The sequence below is a fragment of the Carcharodon carcharias genome, chromosome 10 (assembly GCF_017639515.1).
Source record: "Carcharodon carcharias isolate sCarCar2 chromosome 10, sCarCar2.pri, whole genome shotgun sequence".
Taxonomy (NCBI): domain Eukaryota; kingdom Metazoa; phylum Chordata; class Chondrichthyes; order Lamniformes; family Lamnidae; genus Carcharodon; species Carcharodon carcharias.
Genome location: NC_054476.1, coordinates 57,372,991 through 57,397,053, shown reverse-complemented (window position 1 = coordinate 57,397,053; position 24,063 = coordinate 57,372,991). Strand labels below are relative to the sequence as shown.

The following is a 24,063-nucleotide window of genomic DNA, read 5'->3' as shown; positions in this document are numbered from 1 at the left end:
ATTTGATTCATTCCATGTGATATCAAGAAATGACTGAAGGCATTGGATACGGCAAAGGCAATGGGCCATGACAATGTTCTGGCGACAGTACTGAAGACTTGTGCTCCAGCACTTGCCACGCCCGTAACCAGGTTGTTCCAGTACAGCTACAACACTGGCATCTATCCGGCTATGTGGAAAATTGTCCAGGTATGTCCTGTACACAAAAAGCAGGGTAAATCCAACCCGGCCAATTGCTGCCTCATCAGTCTACTCCTGACCATAAGTAAAGTGATGGAAGGGGTCTTCAACAGTGCTATCAAGCGGCATTTGCTTAGAAATAACCTTCTCACTGACGCCCAGTTTGGGTTCCGCCAGGGCCACTCAGCTCTGACCTCATTACAGCCTTGGTTCAAACATGGACAAGACAGCTGAACTCCAGAGGTGAGGTGAGAGTGACTGCCCTTGACATCAAGGCAGCATTTGACCGATTGTGGCATTAAGGGCCCCTGGCAAAACCAGAGTCAACAGGAATCAGGGGGCAAACTCTCTGCTGGTTGGAGTCATATCTAGCACAAAGGAAGATGGTTGTGGTGTTGAAGGTCAGTCATCTCAGCTCCAGGACATCTCTGCAGGAGTTTCTCAGGGTAATGTCCTCGGCCCAACCACCTTCTGCTGCTTCATCAAAGGCATTCCTTCTATCATAAGGTTAGAAGTGAGGATATTCGCTGGTGATTACACAATGTTCAGCACCATTCACAACTCCTCAGACACTAAAGTTCATATCTAAATGCAGCAATACCTGGACAGTATCTAGGCTTGGGCTGACAAGCTGCAAGTAACATTTGCATCACACAAGTGCCAGGCAATGACCTTCTCCAACAAAGGAGAATCCAACCAATTCCCTTTGACATTCAATGGCATTATCATCACTGAATCCCCCCACTATCAACATCTTGGAGGATACCATTGACCAGAAACTGAACTGGACTAGCCACAGAAATACTGTGGCTACAAAAGCAGGTCAGAGGCTAGGAATCCGGTGGCAGGTAACACACCTCCTGACTCCCCAAAGCCTGTCCACTATCTACAAGTCACAAGTCAGGAGTGTGACGGAATACTCTCCACTTGCTTGATGTACTCAAAAGTACATGAAGAACTAGAGGCCACACATTCAAAATAATGGGAAAAAGGAGTGAATGTGATGTGAGGAAAATTTTTTCACCCAGAGGATAGTTGGAGTCTGGAACGAACTTCCTGAAAGGGTGGTGGAGGCAGGTTCAACTGAGGTATTCAAAAGGGAATTGGATTGCTATCTGAAAAGAAAGAATGTGCAAAGTTATGGGGATAAGGTAGGGAGTGGGATTAGGTAGATTGCTCTTTTGGTGAGCCAGTACAGACTCAATGAGCCGAATGGCCTCCTTCTGCATTATAAAGATTCTGTGATTCTGAATGCATCTCCATCAATGCTCAAGAGGCTTGACACCATCTAGAACAAAGCAAACTGCTTGATTGGCACCCCATCCACAAACATTCACTCCCTCCATCACCGACGCACAGTGGCAGCGGTGTGTACCGTCTACAAGATGCATTGCAAGCCACACGCCTTCTTGACCTGGAAATATATTGCAGTTCCTTCAGTGTCATTGGGTCAAAATCCTGGATGTATCTACACTACAGGGGCTGCAGCGATTCAAGAAGGCAACTCACCTCCACCTTCTCAAGGGCAATTATGGATGGACACAAATGCTAGCCTAGCTGGCAATGCCTGCATCCCATGAATGAATTTTTTTAAAAAATCATTGCTATTTATGAAGTGCTTGAGTTGCCCATTACTCTTTCCTATGTGTAGAACCAGTAGCTATTACATTTCGTCTGCCATTATTCTGTTCAGTTACGTATTTTGACCACATTATTTTGTAATTTTTGAGCTGCCTCCTCCAGTTTTATTGCCTTCTATTAGTTTTATATTTCAGCAAACTTGACCAATATGAGTTTCTGAATCAAAGTCATATGTCTAAATTAGGAACAGTAGTTGTAAGAATGCTGATCCCTGGAACACTCCATTCAGAATCATCCCCATCTCGACATATCTCCTCCCACAGGAACCTCTTTGTCTACTCTTTAATCCATTCTTGAGATTTATCCTGAGTCCACACAGCTTGGAGTTTAAATTAATAACAATTTGGTTACAACTTTGTAAAATGTCTTTTCGGAAACAAGTTATAACATGCACAGAGCTTTCCATTGGATCTTCCCTTTCTGAATCCAATACACTATTGTTTACTAGATTATTGTTGTAATTTTCAAATCTACTCCCGATAATTAATTGCATTGTTTTCCACTAGATTGAAGGAAAATAAATAAATCTGCAGTTGTCTTGTGTCTCTTTAGTTTGTTTTTTCTGAAAATGAGCAGAAAGTTTATCTGCTACTAATTGACTGATATGTCAATCCAGTGTCCAGAGACCTTCTCAGAATGATTATCAATGGCCAGGACTCACCACAGGAGGTTCGGCAGCCTAGGCAAAAGCCCATTGACTTTCAGTGCGAACAGATGATCCCAGCGGTGGGCAAGGTCAGAAAATCTCGCCCAATGTCTTACAAATCTTGAATGTGTCTGGTAGGCAGCACCAATTTTTTTTTCCCCCCAGTCCAAAAAGGCCGAACAAACGCAGAAGGTCACTGAATTTTAAGTGCAAATCACATTTCTGTGATCTTGTGCTAGATGAAAAACCTTGCAGGAGAAACCAGCCCTGTTCACAACATTACCATATGCCTAGGCCAAGTGAATCACTATTGTGAGATTCTGTTAACTGCATTCATCTGTGGGTGTTATAGGAGGTTCTTTTAGGCAAAAATACACCAATATGCACATTTTAAAGGTCTTTCAACATTTTTTAAAATTTAAATTTGCTGAGAAACTGACTATTGTATGCCATTGTACACAGTAAATGGTTCTCTATTGGTTTCAAAGTCATCTTCAATTACTTAAGAACAGGTTATTCACAGGCAGTGGACAAGACAGTTTGAAAATTCCTGCTTTTTTGATAACCCTATTTTCAGCTGTGTTAATAAAGCTTCACCAAGTTGTCAATATAGCAAGGATTTTTTTAATGCATTTAAAAAAAATTAAGTCCTGAAACACTGCCAGATTGTAGTGTTTTGTTTGATTCTTTCATGGGATATTGGCATTGCTGGCAAGGTCAGCATTTTTAGCCCATCCCTCCTTACCCTTGAACTGAGTGGCTATTTCGGAAGGTGTTTAAGAGTCAACCACATTGCTGTGGATCTGGAGTCAGACGTGGGCAAAGACAGCAGATTTCCTTCCCTAAAGGACATTAGTGACCCAGGTGGGCTTTTACAACAACGTATGATAGTTTCATGGTCACCATTACTAAGACCAGCTTTCAATTGCATTTTTTATCAATTTAATTTAAATTCCACTAGCTGCCATGGTGGGATTTGAAGCCCTGTCCCCAGAGCATTAAACTGGTCCTCTGGATTACTAGTGTAGCAACATTACTACGATACCACCACCACCGCCAAGCCCCCCTCCACCCCCCCCCCCTCCTCCCCCCGCCGCCCACCCCCCCCCCCCCCCCCAACCCCCGCCATTGCATGGCAATCTCATGGCAGATTTTTTACTTACTAATATGAAAATCAATTTGAGTTGAAACTCGAGGAAAAGCAACTTCTGAAAGCTAACCTGATTTTGAGTACAATTTGCAGTGATTATGCCCAAAGCAGAAACTCTTGGCCCTAGGCTTTCTTCATGCTCTGAATTAAATTACATCTAATCCTTGGGGAAGATAAATGCAAAATAATGTGAACGCTGGAAATCTGAAACCAACACAGAAAATGCTGGAAATACTCAGAAGATCCGGCAGCATCTGCAGAAAGGGGAATAGAGCTAATGTTTCAGGTCACTGAGCTTTCATTAGAACAGGAAAACAATTAGAGATGTGACAGGTTTTAAGCAAGTACAGATAAGGGGGGAGGGGAGCAAAGAATGAAAAGGAAAGGGCTGTGAAACTTGGAATTAAGGCAGCAGAGATTAAAAGCAGAATTTTCATGTCAGAGGTGGGAATCGGGAGATGGAACCATTCCAACCGTTGTGATTCCATCTCTGTCTCGTGACTGCCAGCAGGCAGAATCTTCCAGGGGCCCAGGCCCTAAGTGGTCTGGAGGCAGGCCTGCTACCGAAGACCAGAACAAGCAGGTTAAAAGGCCTGCCTCAATTCCTATAAAAATAATTCTCGACCTGGTGCTCCTGATGCAATCAGCGGCTCCTTTCTATACAGTTGAACCTTTGGACCACTTTAAGTCCTCTCTCTCTCTCTCTCTCTCACACTACCCCTCACTACCCTTACTCCTCTCCCACCCTGACTCTCGCCCTCCTCACCCCCTCACTCACCCCCACCCTCCTCACCCCTTCACCCTCCTCTCCCACCTAACCCCTCCCCCTCCTTATCCCCTTATTCCTCTCAGCCCCTTACCACCTCATCCACTAACCCTCATCCCTTAACCACCCACCCTCCTCCTCACCCCCTTACTCCTCATCCTCACCTCCTCACCCCTTCAATCTTCTCATCCATTTCCCTTCACTCCCTCACCCCTGCTCCTCACCCTAACCCATTTCACTCCTCTCACCCTCAGTACACTCACCCATAATCTACTTTATGAAGAGAACTTACAAGCCCCATTCTTACAGTTGGATGCCATTGAATAGCTCATAAAACTCCCCGAGTAAACAGACTCTTTAAAGCAGCTGCAATAACAGAGTCAAGAACATGTAAATTGATTAGGTAATTGCATTGCAGACAAGAGCCCATAAAACTCCTGAAGTAAACAAACAGACTTTAGAATTGCTATCTCAACAAATATCTAGACTGAATACATAAAAGCAATGGGAACAGATTAAACATTTACACTTGGTTATCATGCCAAGACTACCCTTTCAATAGTGTGAAATGTACTCTACCTTGTTACCCATTAAATGAATTTTTTTAACTCACCTGAAGACTTTTCCACATTTACAATGTTGATCTTTTACTTAACAATTTTCCACTTGGCAGAAATAACAACCTGGCAAATACATTGACCTGAATTTTTGCGGAGACGGAAGGGCTCCGCACCTTAGAGATTATTGTGCCAGAGCCTGAATCTGGAAGTCCTGCCCCCAAATCAGGCACTCACCTTTTTTATGGGTGGGGGAAGGGGGATGGGGCATATTTTGCACATGCACAGTTCACAGTGGCAGCAACACATTTAAAAGTTAAGTCTTACCTCAGAAGCAACTTTTGTCACCAAGATTTCTGAAATACAATTTGTGGGATTTATGAATTTGGGGAAAAGGTCAAAATTCACTTTGGAGAGATCAGGTATTCTTTTGGAGAGATCAGGTAACCTTTAGAGAGGATATCCTTGAGGGATTTTTAAGGTTAGATTTAACATGAACAAAGGCAAATAAGGTCTGTGGAACTATCAAGCTGTCAAGTTATGTAAATTTCCTGCTCTTTAAGTTTTGTAAAAAAAAACCTGCTGCATCTCAGATAAAAAAAAATGGTGCTTGTAATTTCAAAAGCTGTTTGCTGACATAAGCCTGAGGGTTATTATTACAGTATTAGTACTGCTTGACTGCTTCCATAATCTATTATAATCACACATTATACCGACATTGATTGCCCGCTCAGAGGTTGTTAAGGGATTACCTGTCTTTGATATTGGAATAGGAAAACAAATGTTTGTTTTTATAAGGGATTAATTACTTGAAGGGGTTTAAATGTGTTGAATGTGCTTTTATTAATGAGGGTGAAATCTGTAATAAGTATGAGCCTGGACAGGTGGAAGGCATATCAATAGGGGAGCATTTTGGAGATAGTGACTATAACTCAATTAGATTTAGGATAGTTATGGAAAAGGATAAGTTTGGGTTGGGAATAAAAGTTCTAAACTGGGGAAAGGCTAATTTTACTAAGATGAGATACGATTTGGCCCAAGTGGACTGGGAGCAGTTATTTGCAGATAAAACTGTGTCAGAGCAGTGGGAGGCATTCAAGGAGGAAATAGTGAGAATAAGGGCAAATATATTCCCGTAAAGACAAAGGAGGGGACCAAGTCCACAGAAACCTGGATGTCAAGGAACATAAAGTTTAGGATTAATAGAAAAAGAGAAGCTTATGGCAAATACCAAGGGCTCAATAGTCCCTAGAGGAGTATAAAAAGTGCAGGGGGGAACTTAAAAAGGAAATTAGGAAAGCTAAGAGAGGGCATGAGAAAGCATTGGTGGGTAGAATAAAGGAAAACTCAAAGGGGTTTTTTAAATATATAAAGAACATGAGAATAACTAGGGAAAGAACAGGGCCAATTAGGGACCATAGAGGTAATCTGTATGTGGACCCGGAAGACGTGGGTGCAGTTGTCATTGAATACTTTGCATCAGCCTTCACAATGGAAAAGGATAACACAGATATAGACATCAGGGTGTCAGGGTGGAGGACTGAAATATTAGAGGAAATTAACATAAGAGAGAGGAGGTACAAGTGGGTTTAGCAGCCTTAAAAGTGGATAAATCTACAGGCCCAGATGAGATGTATCCCAGGCTGTTGAGGGGGGCAAGGGAAGACGTATCAAGGGCCCTGGAAGCAATTTTCAAATCCTCTCTGGCCACAGGTGAGGTGCAAGAGGACTGGAGGACTGCTAACGTTGTCCCATTATTAATAATGGGATGAAAGGATAGACCAGGAGATTAAAAGCCAGTCAGTCTAACCTCAGTGGTGGGGAAGTTACTAGAAAGAATTCTGAGGGACAGAATATATCTGCACTTGGAGGAACACGGATTAACTTGGGATAGTCAACATGGATTTGTTAATGGAAGGTCGTGTTTGACAAATTTGATTGAGTTTTTTGAGGAGGTAACCAGGAGTGTTGATGAGGGTAATGCATTTGATGTGGTCTACATGGACTTTAGTGAGGCTTTTGATAAGGTCCCTCATGGCAGACTGGTCAAGAAAGTAAGAGCCCATGGGATCCAAGGCAAAGTGGCATGTTGGACCCAAAATTAGCTGAGAGGCAGGAAGCAGACGGTGACATTAGAGGGATGTTTCTGTGACTGGAAGTCTGTTTGTAGTGGGGTTCCACAGGGCTCGGTGCCGGGGCCCTTGCTGTTTGTGGTGTACATTAATGATTTGGACTTAAATGTAGGGCATAGGATCAAGAAGTTCACGGATGACACAGATAATGGTAGGGTGGTAAATAATGAAGAGGATAGCCGTAAACTGCAGAAGGATATCAATGGACTGGTCAGGTGGGAAGAGCAGTGGCAAATGGAATTCAACACGGAAAAGTGTAAGGTAATGTGATTGGGGAGGGCTAACAAGCAAGGGATTACACTATGAATAGTAGGACCCTGGAAATTACTGAAGATCAGAGGGACCTTGGTGTGCATATCCACAGATCCCTGAAGGTAGCAGAGCAGGTAGATAAGATGGTTAAGAAGGCATATGGCATGCGTGCCTTTATTAGCTGAGGCAGAGAATACAAAAGCAGGGAGGTACGGTGGAATTGTATAATACGCTGGTTAGGCCACAACTGGAGCACTGCATGCAGTTCTGGTCACCACATTATAGGAAGGATGTGATTACACTGGAGAGGGTGCAGAGGAGGTTTACCAGGATGCAGCCTGAGCTGGAGGGTCTGAGCTATGAGGAAAGATTGAATAGGCTGGGGTTGTTTTCCTTGGAGCAGCGAAGGTTCAGAGGGGACCTGATAGAGGTAAAAAAGATTATGAGGAGCATTGATAGGGTGGATAGGAAGGCAACTTTTCCATTAGTAGAGGGGTCAATAACCAGGGGGCATAGATTTAAGGTAAGAGGCAGAAGGCTAAGAGGGGAGTTGAAGAGACGTTTTTTCACCCAGGGGGTGAATTCAGGTGGGAGTCTGGAACTCACTGTCTGAAAGGGCAGTTGAGTCAGAAAATCTTGTAACATTTAATAAATATTTAGATATTTAGATATCCTCCAGGGCTATGGGCCAAGTGTTGGAAAATGGGATTAGTGTAGTCAGATCTTTGTTGACCGGCGTGGCCATGATGGGCTGAATGGCCTTCCTCTGTGCTGTAAACACCTATGAGTCCATGAGTCTATGACATACTTAGAACTTTATGTTATTTCATGTCAGGATGGCTTCTGAGTTCTGCCCATGGTGGATACTGAGTGAGTTGGCAGAACTGGTGTAAGGGAAAAGGGTGGTGGGATGGGGCATGGATTGGCATGAGTTGGCACTAAGTTGGCACAGGGGCTATAAGGGGCAGTGGAGGGAAGGTAGAGAGGCATAGGTTAGCATGGACGGTATGATCTGGGCCACATGGGGGGGTGCTTGGGAAGGCATGAGGTGGCAAATCATGACATGAATGAGGGCATGAGGAGCATGTGTGGGATGAGGGCCATTGGTCAGAGGGCCTAACTACTTTCATTACAAATAGGATGAAGTCCCAAAGCACCAAGGGGGCCTTTTAAACAAACGACATGGCGCTCATCAGCCTCTGTGGATGCCTTCTCACTGTTTCTGGGAGTGGCAGGCCCAACTCCAGCACACACCCACCTGCCCGGAATGAAAATCCAGCCATTCAGGGAACTTTCTCCCGAGTCCGGTTTGGGGAGTCAGGAAATTCTCCAACTCTATGCACCCAACTAGGAATCGAAAATCCAGGCCACTGTTTAAGGAGTAGTTATATCTTTCAATCACAGCACTGTCACAACTCATCTTACTGAACACAGATACAATTCATGCTGCAGTATAAAGGAAGCAAAACCGTTTTACTTATCTTTTAAACTCTTCTCTCCTTCATCCATGGTTCATTCCTCCCTGTAGCCGCTGTAAAACCTGAAAGCTGCTAAAGTCCAGCCACCTCCATGATAACTAAAACTCCTACCTGGGGCATGCTCTCAGTGAGCCCACAATGTTGCCAGTTGCCTCCTTCATAGGACCAGGTGTGTTTGGGGCCACATTTCCTGCCCTGCCCTTATGAAATAGGCTGAGGATGAAAATGGGAGATGGGAATTCCAGCTGCCCTACTCGGCGGCCATCTTTATCCCAGGCCCACTTCTATTTGGTGCCAATCAGGCCCATTAAAATCCAGTCCACAATGTCAAGGGCTGTTTTTGCAAGGCAAAAGGAGACAGCCATGGGGCAATTGCTAAGCCCAACCATCTTCAACTGCTCATCAAGACCTTTCTTCCATCATAAGGTCAGAAGTGGGGATGTTCGCTGATGATTGTATAATGTTCAGCACAATTCATGACTCCTCAGATACTGAAGCAGTCCATGTCCAAATGCAGCAAGACCTGGACAATATCTAGGCTTGGACTGACAAATGGCAAGTGACATTTGCACCACACAAGCATCAGGCAATGACCATCTCCAACAAGACGGAATCTAACCATCACCCCTTGACATTCAATGGCATTAGCATCACTGAATCCCCCACTATCAACATTCTGGGGGTTACCATTGATCAGAAACTGAACTGGATTAGCCATATAAATACTGTGGCTGCAAGAGCAGGTCAGAGGCTAGGAATCCTGCGGTAACTCACCTACTGACTCCCCAGAGCCTGTCCACCATCTACAAGGCACAAGTCAGCAGTGTGATAGAATACTCCGCACTTGCCTTGATGAGTGCAATTCCACCAACACTCAAGAAGCTCGATACCATCCAGGACAAAGCAGCCCATTTGATTGGCACCCCATCCAAAGCCAGCGCACTACCGACAGACAGTGGCAGCAAGGGGTCATATGGACTTGAAACGTTTACTCTGTTTCTCACTCCACAGATGCTGCTAGACCTGTGGAATTTTTCCAACATTTTCTGTTTTTGTTTCAGATTTCCAGCATCCACAGTATTTTGCTTTTATATTAGAGTAGAAGATATGTTTGATGGTGACATCGCACTGGAGATGGAGGAAACCACAGAGGATGTTGCATGAATATGAAGGCTGGCGTGGTGGAAGGTGAGGATGAGGGGGAGCCCTTTCACTTCTGTCCTTTCACTTTTGTATTACTGAAATAATTTCTTATTGGTGTTTTTGCCTCTGCACCTATGCTTTTAACTAGGTCTATTTTTGCATCCTATGACAACTGTTTTAACACATTTATTCTTGTTCCTATTTAATCCAGAGAATATCTGTCCCCTTCTCCTTGCAGGAGTTGTAGGGGCTGTTTTTCCTCTATTTATTTTCTATTCATTGCTTAATCCATTTATGACCATGCATGTTATTAGGTTATTTATCCTGAAAGGTCAGCATTATACCTTTAAATAAATCCCATGATGATAGCTTGATGCACAAATGCACTGGACCATGGACATAAGCCTATGTTCATAGTTTTCCCTTGTGCTTTAACTCCTTGTATGAGTTGTGGTCATTAGGAGCTGGCATAGTATGGAGACTAGGAACTATCCCAAAGAGACTCAGTCATGCTGGACAAATTCATTTCAATCTAACAGTTGTTTACACGAATGGCATTTTTGCTGGGCAAAATCATAATGGGTAAAACATTAGGGATGTTCAGGGGTCACTATAAAGGGAGTATTAGTGGGACAAGTTTCAGGAGGGCCAAATAATTTTTTTGTATCTTTGACTTTTCTTTTGGCCTTCTGTTTGAATATCACAGGCAGATGGTCTACAGTAGTTCAACAACCTCCTGGAGAATAATACATGACTAGAGAGACCTCAAGAGAGTTTTAAAAAATGCAAATGAAAAGGACAAAATAAATAAATTGCACAAAGTAGGTCAAGTTATATTCCAGAAACTGGCAAATGCCGTGACAGTAACTTTATTATTTAGGTCCTGTTATTGCCCGTGTGTGTTTCTCAGTCAGAATAGAAGAGTTAAGTTTCATGCCAATAATTTCCTCACAGAATCATTCATATTTTAAAACAACATCCTCCACAGCCTCCACAAAAACTGGTGTCACTGGAGTTGGGACTTAAGACTAATTTGTAGATATGAGGGTAGTTGCTAACACAAAGCAACCAAAAATTTATATTTATATAAGGTCCTTAACATGGTGGGAGAAGAAAAGAAAAAGTACTGCATGAAAATAATTTAACATTTAACATGCCTGACAAGATACTTGTAATACAGTAAAGTGAAGGTCTTCAGTAGTCCTTTGTGCTTATCACTGGTGTGGTAGAATGGGACACTTACTACTTATGAATATTCAAAGTTTTTCTCCTGATGTGATTACCAGCATAAATACAATGTTTTTGCATCCATTAGAGGTGGTTTGTATTGTCTAAAGTGAACTTTCAGGAGCCAAGTGCTTTTAATATTTTCAACAAATTCCTGCATTTAGGTGGTCACTACTGGGAGGAGAGAAGAAAGGGAGAAAGAGGTGACTATTGGTGTAGGAATCTGTTTCCAGCAGCAGTAACAACTTGCATTCATATAGCCTCTCTAATGTGGTAAAGCGTCACTAGAGTTTAATCAGACAATATTGACACTGAGCCAAAGGAGACATGAGGACAAATGACCAGAAGCTTGGTTGAAAGGATAGGTTTTAAGGCCTGTCTTAGAGGAGGAAAGGATTAGAAAGAGCATTCAAGTGTTTGGGGACTAGCCTGGCTAAAAGGGCCTGGCTGCCACTGAATAGGTAAATGAAGCAGGATGCACAAAAGTCCAGTGTGGGAGGAACACAGAGTTCTTGGAGGCTAGTGAGGTAGAAAGGTGTGAAGCCATGAAGCGATTTGAACTCAAGGCTAAGAATTCCAAAAACATTAAAAGGCTACCCAAATAAAAAACATGTTACTGCATCCAATGAAAATTCTATAATGAAGCAATGTGAAATGGCAATTGATTACTCCATAATAATTTCAAAATCTGCTGTGGCCATTTCATTTTTTTATCACCTAGCAATACTGGATGAGTGTTGTGTACAGATGACAGTAATGTACAGTATTATTGAAACAATAATGACAGAAAATGTGATAAACACTATCACAACATCAGCACCACCTCATTTAAATGGCTCTGTCTATTTTGGGAGACCATATCCAGCATCTGGCAGAAATGAACTGAAAAATCCCATAGTTGCAGAAATTCATGGGTATCAAGTAATAAGGACCCTGACCCATTTTCCACTCATGCAGTGAACATTGCCCAAAAGTCAGATAGTGTTTCATGTAAATTATTGCCTCAGGTGTCAGTATCATGTTAGGTCATATAGCATAGCTAGATATGCTAGGCTAGGCCAGCATTTATTGCCTAATTGTCCTTGAGAAGGTGGTGGTGAGCTGCCTTCTTGAACCCCTGAAGTCCACCTTGGTGAAGATACACCCACAGTGTTGTTAGGGAGGGAGTTCCAGGATTTTGAAGGAACAATGATATATTTCTAAATCAGGATTGTGTGTGGCTTGGAAGGGAACTTGCAGGCAATGGTGTTCCCAGGCATCTGCTGCCCTTGTCCTTCTAGGTAGTAGAGGTTGCAGATTTGGCACTGTTGAAGAAGCCTTGGTAAGTTGCTCCAGTGCACCTTGCAGATGGTTTACACTGCTGCCACTGTGTGTTGGTGGTGGAGGGAGTGAATGTTTAAGTTCTACTTCAAGATTTTGCCTCATTAGACCACCTCCTATTGCAGAAATGTTTTGGTTTTATTTTTGTTTATTTTTGTCCTCAGGGACAGTGCCAAACAGGGCCTAATTACAGAAAGCTCTGCCTGTCTAGATCCAAGCGCATTTGGAGCTGCAGTGAATTAACAACACTGGATTTTGAAATGAGAGGAAAAAAATGGATGACTTAGTACAACCAAGTGGGATTGGGGCCAGGGTGCAGGTCCTTGCATTTTCCTTTCAGTCCTGGAACTCCAGGTTTGAACCCAGCACACACTGATACTATAAAGGATTCTTTACTGCCTTTGGAGGCCCAGCGTGATATGAATATGAAGCACAAGTCAATGCACTTCCTAATGGATGTGAGTTCATAATGCAAAACTATTTGTAATTCAGGGGAACAAATGGAGATTCACACTACTTCCCAGGGAGATGTTTTTCTGAAGGTGGGGCTAAGTCATATCATAAGGGCACCTCATGATGTTTTTGTTCCTTCTACGCCTCACTTCCAGCAACATGTGATTCTTTCACCTTGTGTTTAAATTACTCTGTACTTCATCACTTTATATTGTAACTCACTTCTTCCCTGGATCTGAAAATGTGAAGCTTTTTTGCATCCTTTGACCTTTTGTGTCTCATACAATGTGGAGGCTTATAATTCCCAATACTTCTTAGTATTTAACAATATTGTCTTAACTTATTTTGTCTTTTTGACCTCTATGATGTCCTGAACTATAGGATTTGCCGCTTCAACTAAACAATTCTAATAATAATAATTCTCCTTAAAGAAGAGGAGATTGAGAGGAAATTTGATAGAGGCGTTCAAAATCATGACAGGGTGGGGGGGTAGGGTGGGGGGTGGTGGTGGTGGGGGGGTGTCTGAACAGAGTAGATAGGAAGAAAGTGTTACCATTGGCAGGAGGGTCAAGACCAGAGGACACTGACAAAAGGACCAGTGGCAATGTGAGGAGATTTTTTTTAATCCAGTGAGTGGTTAGCATCTGGAACACACTGCCTGATGGAGGCAGATTCAATTATGGCTTTCAAAAAAGAGTTGGATAATTACATGAAGAAAAAACGTTTGCAGGACTAAGAGGATAGGGAGGGAGAGCGGAACTAGCTGAGTAGCTCTTACAATGGGCCAGCAAGGAGGCAATGGGCAAAATGGCCTTGTTCTCTGCTGTAACCATTCTATGATTCTAGAACAAAAATTTTGCTTTTGCTGCATGCCACTCTAGGAGTGCTTAGTCACACTGCTGCAAAAGATAAGACACCATCTCCATTAAAACAGTGAAAAAAGGGATCTAACATGAGTGCAATGAGCAATGACAATTGTTATCTCCAGGCTAAATCCCTAATTAACTAGAGAACTTCTATTTTTTTTGTTGTAACTCCATTGGAGGAATTGAGCAGTTTATGTTCAAATTGCTTCCTTTACTGAAATGTTATAGCCATGAAATTGTACCCAGTAATGTTGTAAAATGTCTGGAACTTGGATCAACAATTAGCAACATGCCAAATAGGTGAAAGAGATGTACCAGAATTTTACTCTTAAATCAAAGCAAAATACTGCAGATGCTGGATATCTGAAATAAAAACAGAAAGAGCTGTTTTCGCCAGACTTGCCAGACTCCAGCACTTTCTGTTTTTATAACAGAAATTTATCTTAGCTTGAAATCAATGAAATCAATCCCCTAAACTAAACCAGTCGCCATCATAATAAAACTAAAGATATAAGTTAAAAACTGCAGATGCTGGAAATCCAAAACAAAAATAAAAATACCTGGAAAAACTCAGCAGGTCTGGCAGCATCTGCGGAGAGGAACACAGTTAACGTTTCGAGTCCATATGACTCTTCAACAGAACTAAGGAAAAATAGAACTTTCACTTCTTTTCTATTTTTACTTAGTTCTGTTGAAGAGTCATACGGACTCGAAACGTTAACTGTGTTCCTTTCCGCAGATGCTGCCAGACCTGCTGAGTTTTTCCAGGTATTTTTATTTTTGTTGCAGTAAAACTAAAACCTGGGCTATAGGCCCAGGATTTCCCAATCAGAGTTTCTTATGAGCATCTTCTCATTTAAAAATAATGAGCACATGGTGCCAGCATTGTTTGAGTAGCACAACAATCTGTTTAAGTGAAAAGGTGTGAATTCAAGCCCCACTTCAGAGACTTGAGGACTCAATCTAGACTGACAATCCATTGTAGTACTAAGGGAGTGTTACACCATTGCAGGTGCCATATTTCAGATAAACTGTAAAGTTAAACTGAGGCCCCATCTACTGTCTCAGGCCAGCATAAATGATCCAGTGGTACTATTTGAAGAACAACAGTTGAGATCCTCCTGGCTAATATTTACTTGTCAACCAGCACCACTGAAATAGATGATCAAATCTTTATTTGATAATGGGATTTTTCTATGTGCTTTGAGGCTTCCTGAGAACATAAAAGACGTATAAATATGCAAATACTTTATTTCTATATCTCTCTGACCTTATGTCTAGAAACATCACAGGCGTGCCTCACATGCAATGAATTGTTTTGAAGTGCAGTGACTTTGTATTTTCTGCAAAGTAAGATACTAAAAGAAGCAGTGAAATGGATAATGGGAGGAGGAGGAGGCTCCTTGAGCTGCCCCATCTTCAATGATGGTGCAGCCCAGCACATAACTGCAAAAGGCAAGACAGAGATATTTGCAGTCATCTTCAGCCAGAAATACAGATTGGATGATCCATCTTGACTTCCTCCTGGCATCACAGAAGGCAGTCTTCAGCCAATTTAAATCACTCCATGGCACACAGAATACAACAAAGCTATGGGGCCTGACAAAGTGCTGAAGACTTGTGCTCCAGAAGTAGACGCCACCCCCACAACACCACCAACACCACCCCCCCCAACCCTCTTTCTGCCTCACCCTATCCAGGCTGTTCCAGTACAGCTACAAAACTGGCATCTTACTGAGAATGTGGAAAATTGTCCAGGTGTGTCCTGTCCACAAAATACAGGGCAAATTCAGCCAAGACAATTACTGTTCCTTAAGACTACTCTCAATCATTAGCAAAGTGAAGGTGTTGTTGACAATGTAATCAAAAGTCATTTACTTAACTGTTCACCAATGCTCAGTTTGGGTTTGACCAAGACCACTTGGCTCCACACCCTTGTTCCAGACATGAACAAAAGAGCCAAATTCCAGAGGTGAGGTGAGGCTGGCCACCTTTGACATCAAGGCAGCATTTGACTGACTATGGCATCAAGGAGTCCGACCAAAACTGAAGTCAATGTGAATTGGAAGGAAAACTCAAGTGCAGAGGAAGATGGTTGTGGTTGTTGGAGGCCAATCATCTCAGCTCCAGGACATCGCTACAGGAGTTCCTCAGGGCAGTGAGCTAGCCCCAGCCATCTTCAGCTGCTTCATCAATAACTTACCTTCCATCATCAGACCAGAACTGGGGAAATTTGCCGATGATTGCACAGTATTCAGTTCTATTAACAACTCCTCAGATAATGAAGCAGCCCATGCCCAAATACAGAAAGACCTGGACCACATCCAGGCTTGGGCTGATAGGTAGCAAGGAACATCTTGTGCAATTCAAATGCCAGGCAATGACCAACTTCAACAAGAACAATTCTAACCAACTGCCCTTGACATTCAATGATATTATCGTCACCAAATCCCCACCATCAACATCCTGGGTGCCACCATTGACCAGAAACTTAACTAGACAAACTACATAAATACTGTGACTCCAAAAGCAGATCAAAGGCTGGGAATAACTCACCCCCTTTCTCCATCAACAAGGCACAATTCAGGATGGAATACTCTCAAATTGCCTGGATGAATACAGCTGCAACAACACTTGGGGCTCATCTAGGACAAAGCTTGATTGACACCCCATTCACCATTTAACCATTCACTCCCTTCAACGCTGACGCACCTTGTCTGCAGTTGGTTCACTGTAGCAAGATGCCAACACTCCAGCAGCATCAAACAACACATGGCCCCTCTTTCATAGCAAGGTGCAGCAGATGCAAGGGAACACCACCACCTGCAAGTTTTCCTCCAAGTCACACACTATCCTGAATTGGAATTATATCGCCATTCCTTCACTGTCACTGGGTCAAAATCTTAGAGCGCCCTCCCAAACAGCACTATAGTTGTAACTACACCACATGGACTGCAGTGGTTCAAGAAGACAGCTCACCACCACCTTCTCAAGGGCAATGAGCAATAAATAATGGCCTTACCAGAGATGCTCACTTCCCATGAATGAATAAAAATATAACCAGCCTATGTATTTTGGTAATACTGTTGACCAAGCCACCAACAAAACTTCCTGCTTATCTTCAACCCTGGGATTCTTAATATCCAAATAAAGTACTGCATCAGGCAAACATGGGGCAGGATCTTGGCGCAGGGGGTCTTGACCGCCAGCTGGTGAGCAGATAAGATCCCTGTGTCATCTCATTTCGTGAAGGCCTGCCATAACTTGTGCCACTCAGGCACTTAATGGGCCTGCCAGTGGTGGGCCTTCCACTGGCATTAAAGGCCCTGGGGTGGTAGTTGCACCCAAAAAGAGCTGGGGGGCCAATCAGAGGTCAGCAGCTCTTCTGTACACAGCAGCGCCACTGGAGTGGCGGTGGCCGCTTCCACTACTACACCTGCCCAATCGGATCGAGGAGGGACCCAGCCACTGGTGAGTGCTGATGGATAGGGGGTTGCAGGAAGGAGATCATGGTGTAGGGGTGGCTAGGCGTTTGACACCTAGGGCAGGGGGTGGCTCTCAGCAGGTTCCCCTTCCTGATAGTGGGCCCCTCAATCAGGCACTGAGTGCTTTTGAATGAGAGACCACCCTTCCCCCCTTGGGGAATCTACAAGCAAACATACTAGGGTGTGCTTGCAGTTTCATAAGAGCAGCAGTGGGGTGAGGGTAAGTAGGCATTGAATGCCTACTTGAGGGTGTCAATTGGACTTAATCAGGGTGGAGGCAGGAAGGCCCCCACCCGGCACACTCCCACCTGATTAACCGTCCACCCGCCTCCAAACCCATCATGAGGGAGGGCACAAGATCCCATCTAAGGTCTCAGTTTGGTATCAAGTGTTAGCCTTGGTTCAGTTGGAAGCAACCTCAATTTCCACTTTGGGACTTGAGCATGCAACCTAAGTTGACATTTCAGTGTCTTACAGAGGGAATACTGCATTTTCTGAGGTCCTGTCTCTCAGATGAGGTGTTAAAGCAAGGACTTGTCTGCCATTTTAAAGGGATGCCAAAAATCCTATGGTTTTGTGTGAAAGAAGGGCAGGAAGATTTCCCCTGATGCCACTGCCAACATTTACCCCCGAACTAACATCATGAAGTTCTGGTTGAAAATCATGGAGCAATAAACACTGATTTATCATTCATTTACTGAATAGGTGGAAATTCAGGGACTACAGGCCAATAATTTCCTAACCAATGCTCTCTGTGATTGTTGGTCTTCACTGGGAATGCTTAATTGGAGAACCAGCTCTTCTGCATCCTTTAAATATTTCATGCAGAGGTTAAAAGGAACACTGCAATCCACTCAGGAAAAGGTAAGATTTGGCCCCACAAAAATCATCTGGCCCATTGCTATCTCTCTCTCGCTGGCCCTTCCGAATTGGGTCCCACCCTGGCCTGATGGCATGCTCCAAGTCAAAGTTACATGATGCTCCCCCTTTCAAAATTGGTGAACTGAATTGGGGCACCTATTTGGAACTTAAAGGTTGCCAACTGAAGTCAAAAAGACCAGATTCTGAAAACACTTCAAGTCTCCTGACTGTAGCACAGACACTATTGACGCCTTGTCCACTTTGTACATATTTTGGGTGCAGAATAAAAATCCCCGGCTACATGGCATTATGTATGTTCTAAACGAATTCTACACAATGTACAAATATATGTGTGCTGATGACACTCTATGCTATATATAAATATTTGTTTTAAGTATACAGCATACAAATGTGTGTGTTAAAAATTGCCATCAAGCAATCTAATGTGCATATCAAATTAACTTTATTTAGCGTACTAAGTGTGTTTTAATGGAACCCTACACAACAATATCTGTGCTAAAGGAAATCTACACAGAATGCAAATTTGTGTACGATGTGAACTGTGCAGCAGACAAATGTGTTCTAAATGAACTCTACAGTGTACAAATGTATATAGCAGTGATAATGTGCCCAGAGGTATGAAAGTCAAATACATGAAGTTGCAGGTTGCATTCTTTTTAAAAACAGAGATAACTTTAGAAGTTAACATTAAACTTATTAAGGATACCTAGTTTTATGCTTTTCCTAAAGTTCTGTAATGTAAAAAGAGCCAGGCTTGCATTCTTCAAGCATCTATTCAGAGTTCAGAAGTGCCTCAATGCAGAAACAATTACGTTAAAATGCAATAATTATTCTCACACAGACAAATGTGGCCACCATTTTGTGGAAAGCAAATGCCCACAAATAGTTATTCTGCTTTTTTTGTAATATTAGTTGAGGGAAGAATGTCGGCTAGGAAAATAAATGTTTTTCCTCGAATAATGCCATGGGATCTGAAGTTTAATGTCTCATCAGAAGTCGATGCAAGCAAGTGGGCATTATTGATCATGTGACGGATAGAAAAGCACTACACACCTACCAGCAGCGGAACCACCTTAGCAATTTTACCAAAGGTGGCCTTCTAATTGGCCACCTGTGGGCCTGCTATGCAGTTGAGGACAGCAGGTGGGCAGTCCATGCTGTCAGCCGAGTCAGAGGGCCTGCAGCCCTGAAGCCTCAGCAGCACCATTGGGAAAGGTGGTGGCTGCTGAGGCATGAAGGGGACCTCAGCAGCTGGAAAACAAAATCAAAATTCAGGAGGCTGAGACTCAAATCCCCTCCCTGGAGATCATTGGAGTCACGAGGGCACCTTTCCCCACCCGCAGCCCTCACTTTGTGCCATCAAGCCTGCCCCCCTTCCCTCAGGCTGCCACAGGGAGGCCACCTCCATTTAGCTGGAGGCCTCCCCACACATCAACAAAATGCCAATGGCACCGTAAAATGGCCCCCAATAAGGCCTTTAATTATGGCAATCGGCTGACAGCCTCTATAGAATGGGAAGCCTCTCCGCATATGACCCCTCCGCCAATAAAATGCCCCGATGGCAGTGCTGCATTGGAGAGACGAACTGACTTGGCTCCCCACGATTTTACCAATTCCCCCACTTCCCAGCGCACTTCCAGGAGAGCCAGTAAAATCCTGGCCGTTAACTCGGTTTTTCTCTTCACAGATGCTGCCTGAGCTGTTAATTATTTCCAGCATTTTATTTTTGTATTTGCTTGAGCACATAATTTAATCTGACTCTTCAACACAGTACTCGGAGAGTCCTATACTGTTGGAGGTGCAACATTTCACATGATATTGTCTGTCCGCCCTCTCAGGTGGATGTAAAGGATCCCAATGATGGTTCAAAGAAGAGCAGGTAAATTCTCCCCCAGCCCTGGCCAATATTTATCGCTGAACTGACATCACTGGTAATGATCTTGCTGTTTGTGGGTCTTTGCTGGCCGCTGTGTTTCTTGCAACAATGATTACACTTCAAAATACTTCATAGGTTATAACATTTTGGGATATGTCCTGAGGTCATGAAAGATGCTACTTATATACAATTTATTTCTATGTTATTAAAGTGAAAAGATGGAGGATAACAAGGATAAATTTGCCAGTTCTCTGAATTGAGCTAAATCTGTGCTGCTGTTAATCCCAATCCATCATATACCTTCCTCTGTCGAAGGGAGGAAAATATGTATCTGTCCCAGAACCTTATTCTTACATGAAACATCTATTGGCGGACTTGTCAACCGTCGTCCATCTGGTGCAAGATTCATTTTACTTCGTCTAAAAATATGACCCATTGCGATGTATATATTTCTTAAAAAGATAAACACATGTTTCAATGGGGCTTGGATCATTCTAGATGGTTCTTTCTGTTTATAACCCGCATGTTCACGTGTCTCCCACAAAGTGACGAAATCTTTTTACAAAAAAGATTTCGTCCAGAGACAAGGTGAGGAAACTGGGTTTTGGAGAGAACGCGGGGGTGTGCCATTTTCAGATGCTCGGCAGTTTTGATTTTTGCCAGTGCGACATCCTATCAGCTTGCCGGGACAACACTGCATGTTTGTTTCCACGTGGGCCTTGTTCTCTCGATCAGGTGCCGTGGTCGAGCAAAGACAGGGCTAATGAAGCGGGCAGCAGTATACAGGAGCCACAGAGGAGCGGGGCGGCAGGGGAGAGGGTCTCTACTGGCGCCACAACAAAGTTGATGGCTCTCAGTGCAACCAGAGGTGTGTGCGCGCCACCAGCTGCACTTTCCCAACGTCAACGTGAAAGGGGCGCATTGGAAACAAGAGAGGTGAATAATATCTCCGCCACCCGGGTGATTAAAAGGAAAGCTCGTGAACACTACATGGCAATTCTCGTTATTGCGAAGTTACAGGATCCTGCATGATTCAATCTTAGTAATAAATATCTGAGAATTACGTAAAAATTAAACTCCTGGTGAATTAGTAGCCTCTCCCTGCCCTTTTTTTTCCATTCACAGAATCGGAGAGTCACACAGCAGGCATTATATTTCATATCGCATAGTATTTACAGAGCCACAGGCCAATCGGACCAACAGGTCTCAGCCGGTGTTTATACTCTACACGCCGGGCATAGTCAAAATTAAAATAACATTTAATGGGAGAAAGAGACAGGACCAGCAGCGCAGAAACATGCCAGCGGCGTCCACGGGATGGGTTTGATTCGAACCAAAGGATGGGTTTAGGGGGACGGCATTTGTAGCTACAAAGGAGTTAATGCGTGAGCCATTTTTTTCAGCCAGCGGTGGCAGAGAGTTCACGAAATTACACCAGTGGTGATTAATGCCCCGGGGCGAAGCAAGAAGCTTTTACAATCCTGCAGTTAGCCCCATTCGGATCTTACATTTGAGGGGACTTGTTCCAGCGCTCTTGTCAATTGTTGACTTGTGCAGTGAGCCGGGAAATCACCACTTGCTGATCAATGTAATAGACATAAACGGGACTGGAACATTACAGTGCATCAGTACAACAGGAGGGAGAAACCAGTCTTAGATCACCAAAATCGCAGGAATGATTGGCAGCCAATGGTCTTAAGGTGAGAAACAAAGTGATGCGGAAAGTTTGCGACAGCAGTTTCGGGGAATTTGTAAGCAGCTGTATGCGTCCATGTGGTAAAATAAGCATTGTCCCCTCGCTCCCTTCCCACTCCGAGTTTCCTACCTTGTCTATTGTGTGATGGACACTGTCCAAACCAGGAGCAACATCCAGGGGCGAAAGGAGGTGACATGTTAACAAAGCTCAGGCTTCCTTTGTCCAGCCAGACCCCGTCTGATTCGCAGACGTCACTTTACTGAATCCTTGCACAACACACATTACAGTAAGGGGAAGAAGCAAGCTCGTCCCCGCCTCCTTCCTTCCTTCTCTCTGCGCGTCCTCGCCATCACCATGGAGACATCTAAAGAGACAGCATCCCAAAAAAAATGAGGCACTTGTGCATGGAAATGGCACATCAGGTCGCCACCCTCCACCCCCTCCCTACCTTGGCAATGATCCTGGCCCTGGGCAGGCTGCTGCGTGACTCCTTCCCCGCCCGTGGCGTGCTCAGTCCCCGGGGCGAATGCAAACTGGATTCGGCCAATCTCTTTCACATGTAATTGACAGTGCGGAGAAGGCAGGAGATGCTCTGTTGCTAGGATGCGCTACGCTAAACCCGGGGAGCCTTGGTAACCTGGGTCCATGCCAATTATCTTAAACCATTCATTTTTTAAAAAATCGTTTATTAGTTGGGAATGAACCTTTCCTTAGGAAAAGCGATCCTGCCAACGTAATGGCTAAATTCAATACAGAGGTGTGTTTTTTTTCTTTAAGTACAGCTGCCCTGCAAACCATTTGAATTATATTGCCTGTACATCATTGGGAATATCTCAGTATCTATAGTTGAGAAGAGTCTCTTTAAAGAAAACCAGATTTGTGGAGAATTCAGCTTGACTGGATAAAATCTTTATGGTTAAAAATCTTGATAAATATAAGGCTGGCACTTTATTGTGATATAGGTGGGAATGCTGCATTGCTGGAATGTTCTCCAGATAACCGCTAACTCCAGGGCCTGCCTGGATGGTTTCGGTGGATATTAGAGATCCCATGATATTAATGAAAGGGTCGGCAACTCCCCCGCATTCTGGCCAACATTCCTCCCTCAGTCAACACCACCAAAAGCAGCTTCATTCATTTCTATTTGTGGGATCTTGCTGTGCACAACACGACTGCTCCATTTTCCGAGAAGGCAACTGCTTCAGCTGTTTCAGCTGCTTCATCAGTAACTTTCCCTCCAACATAAGTTCAGAAGTGGGGATGTTTGCTGATGATTACACAGTGTTCAGTCAAATTTGCAACTCCTCACTTACTGAAGCAGTCCTTGTCCAAATGCAGCAAAACCAGGATAACATTCAAGATTGGGCTGATAAGTGACAAATGACATTCAGGTCACACAGTACCAGGAAATGAACAAGAGAGAATCTAACCATCTCCCCTTGATATTCAATGGCATTACCATCACTGAATTCCCCACTGTCAACATCCTGGGGGTTACAGTTGACCAGAAACTTAACTGGACCAGCCATATGAATACTGTGGTTACAAGAGCAGGTCAGAGGCTGGGAATTTTGCAGTGCGTAACTCACCTCCTGACTCCCCAAAGCCTATCCACCATCTACAAGACACAAGTCAGGAGTGTGATGGAATACTCCACTTGGCTGGATGAGTCCAGCTCCAAAAACATTCAAGAAACTGAACACCATTGAGGTCAAAGCAGTCCACTTAATCAGAAACCTGTCCACCACCTTACACATTCATTCCCTTCACCAGCCATGACCAGAGGCAGCAGGGTGTACTGTATACAAGGTGCACTGCACTGCAGCAATGCATTCACGTCCCATGAATCAATTTAAAAAGTACACAAACCACTTTGAGAGGTTTTGAATGGTGTGATATATTAATTTTGATCTTTAAAAATAAATGGGTGTTGATGATCTCTGTCCAGTTCACTTATTTTGAACAAAAACAGAAACAGAAATACCTGAAAAATTCCAGTTATTGCTGTTTCTGTTTTTGTTTTGGATTTCCAGCATCCGCAGTTTTTTAATTTAATCACTTATTTTGAAATCTACTAGACTTTTCTTCCTTTTCTTTTTTTTCCATTCAAAATGTTCACCCCTGCTTGAGTACAATTCTAAAAGCACTTCCTAAGCAGCTTTCCTAAGTAGCCGTACCTCATGTGTGAGCATTGAAATGAATGTTGGCAGTCTATCCATCAGCGGAGGGCATTGTGGCCACGTACAGAAATAATCTCCTCCAAAATCCACATACGTACGCTTTCCAGTTTGAATCATTGGATACTGGTTTGGG

At 43.5% G+C, this 24,063-nt stretch overlaps 1 protein-coding gene and 1 long non-coding RNA gene across 2 annotated transcripts in view; one reads left to right on the top strand and one right to left on the bottom strand.

Moving 5' to 3' along the window:
• LOC121283639 (leucine-rich repeat-containing protein 10B) overlaps positions 1 to 22,238 on the bottom strand; it is a 27,124-nt gene extending 4,886 nt beyond the window's left edge. The window contains exons 1-2 of the mRNA XM_041198429.1: positions 22,199 to 22,238; positions 21,880 to 22,114 (exon numbers count right to left, since the gene is read on the bottom strand). The gene's annotated coding sequence lies outside the window, so the exon portion shown is untranslated. The remainder of the gene's footprint in view (positions 1 to 21,879; positions 22,115 to 22,198) is intronic.
• LOC121283640 overlaps positions 21,260 to 24,063 on the top strand; it is a 22,262-nt gene continuing 19,458 nt past the window's right edge. Inside the window, exon 1 of the long non-coding RNA XR_005944301.1 lies at positions 21,260 to 21,754. This is a non-coding gene — a long non-coding RNA (uncharacterized LOC121283640). The remainder of the gene's footprint in view (positions 21,755 to 24,063) is intronic.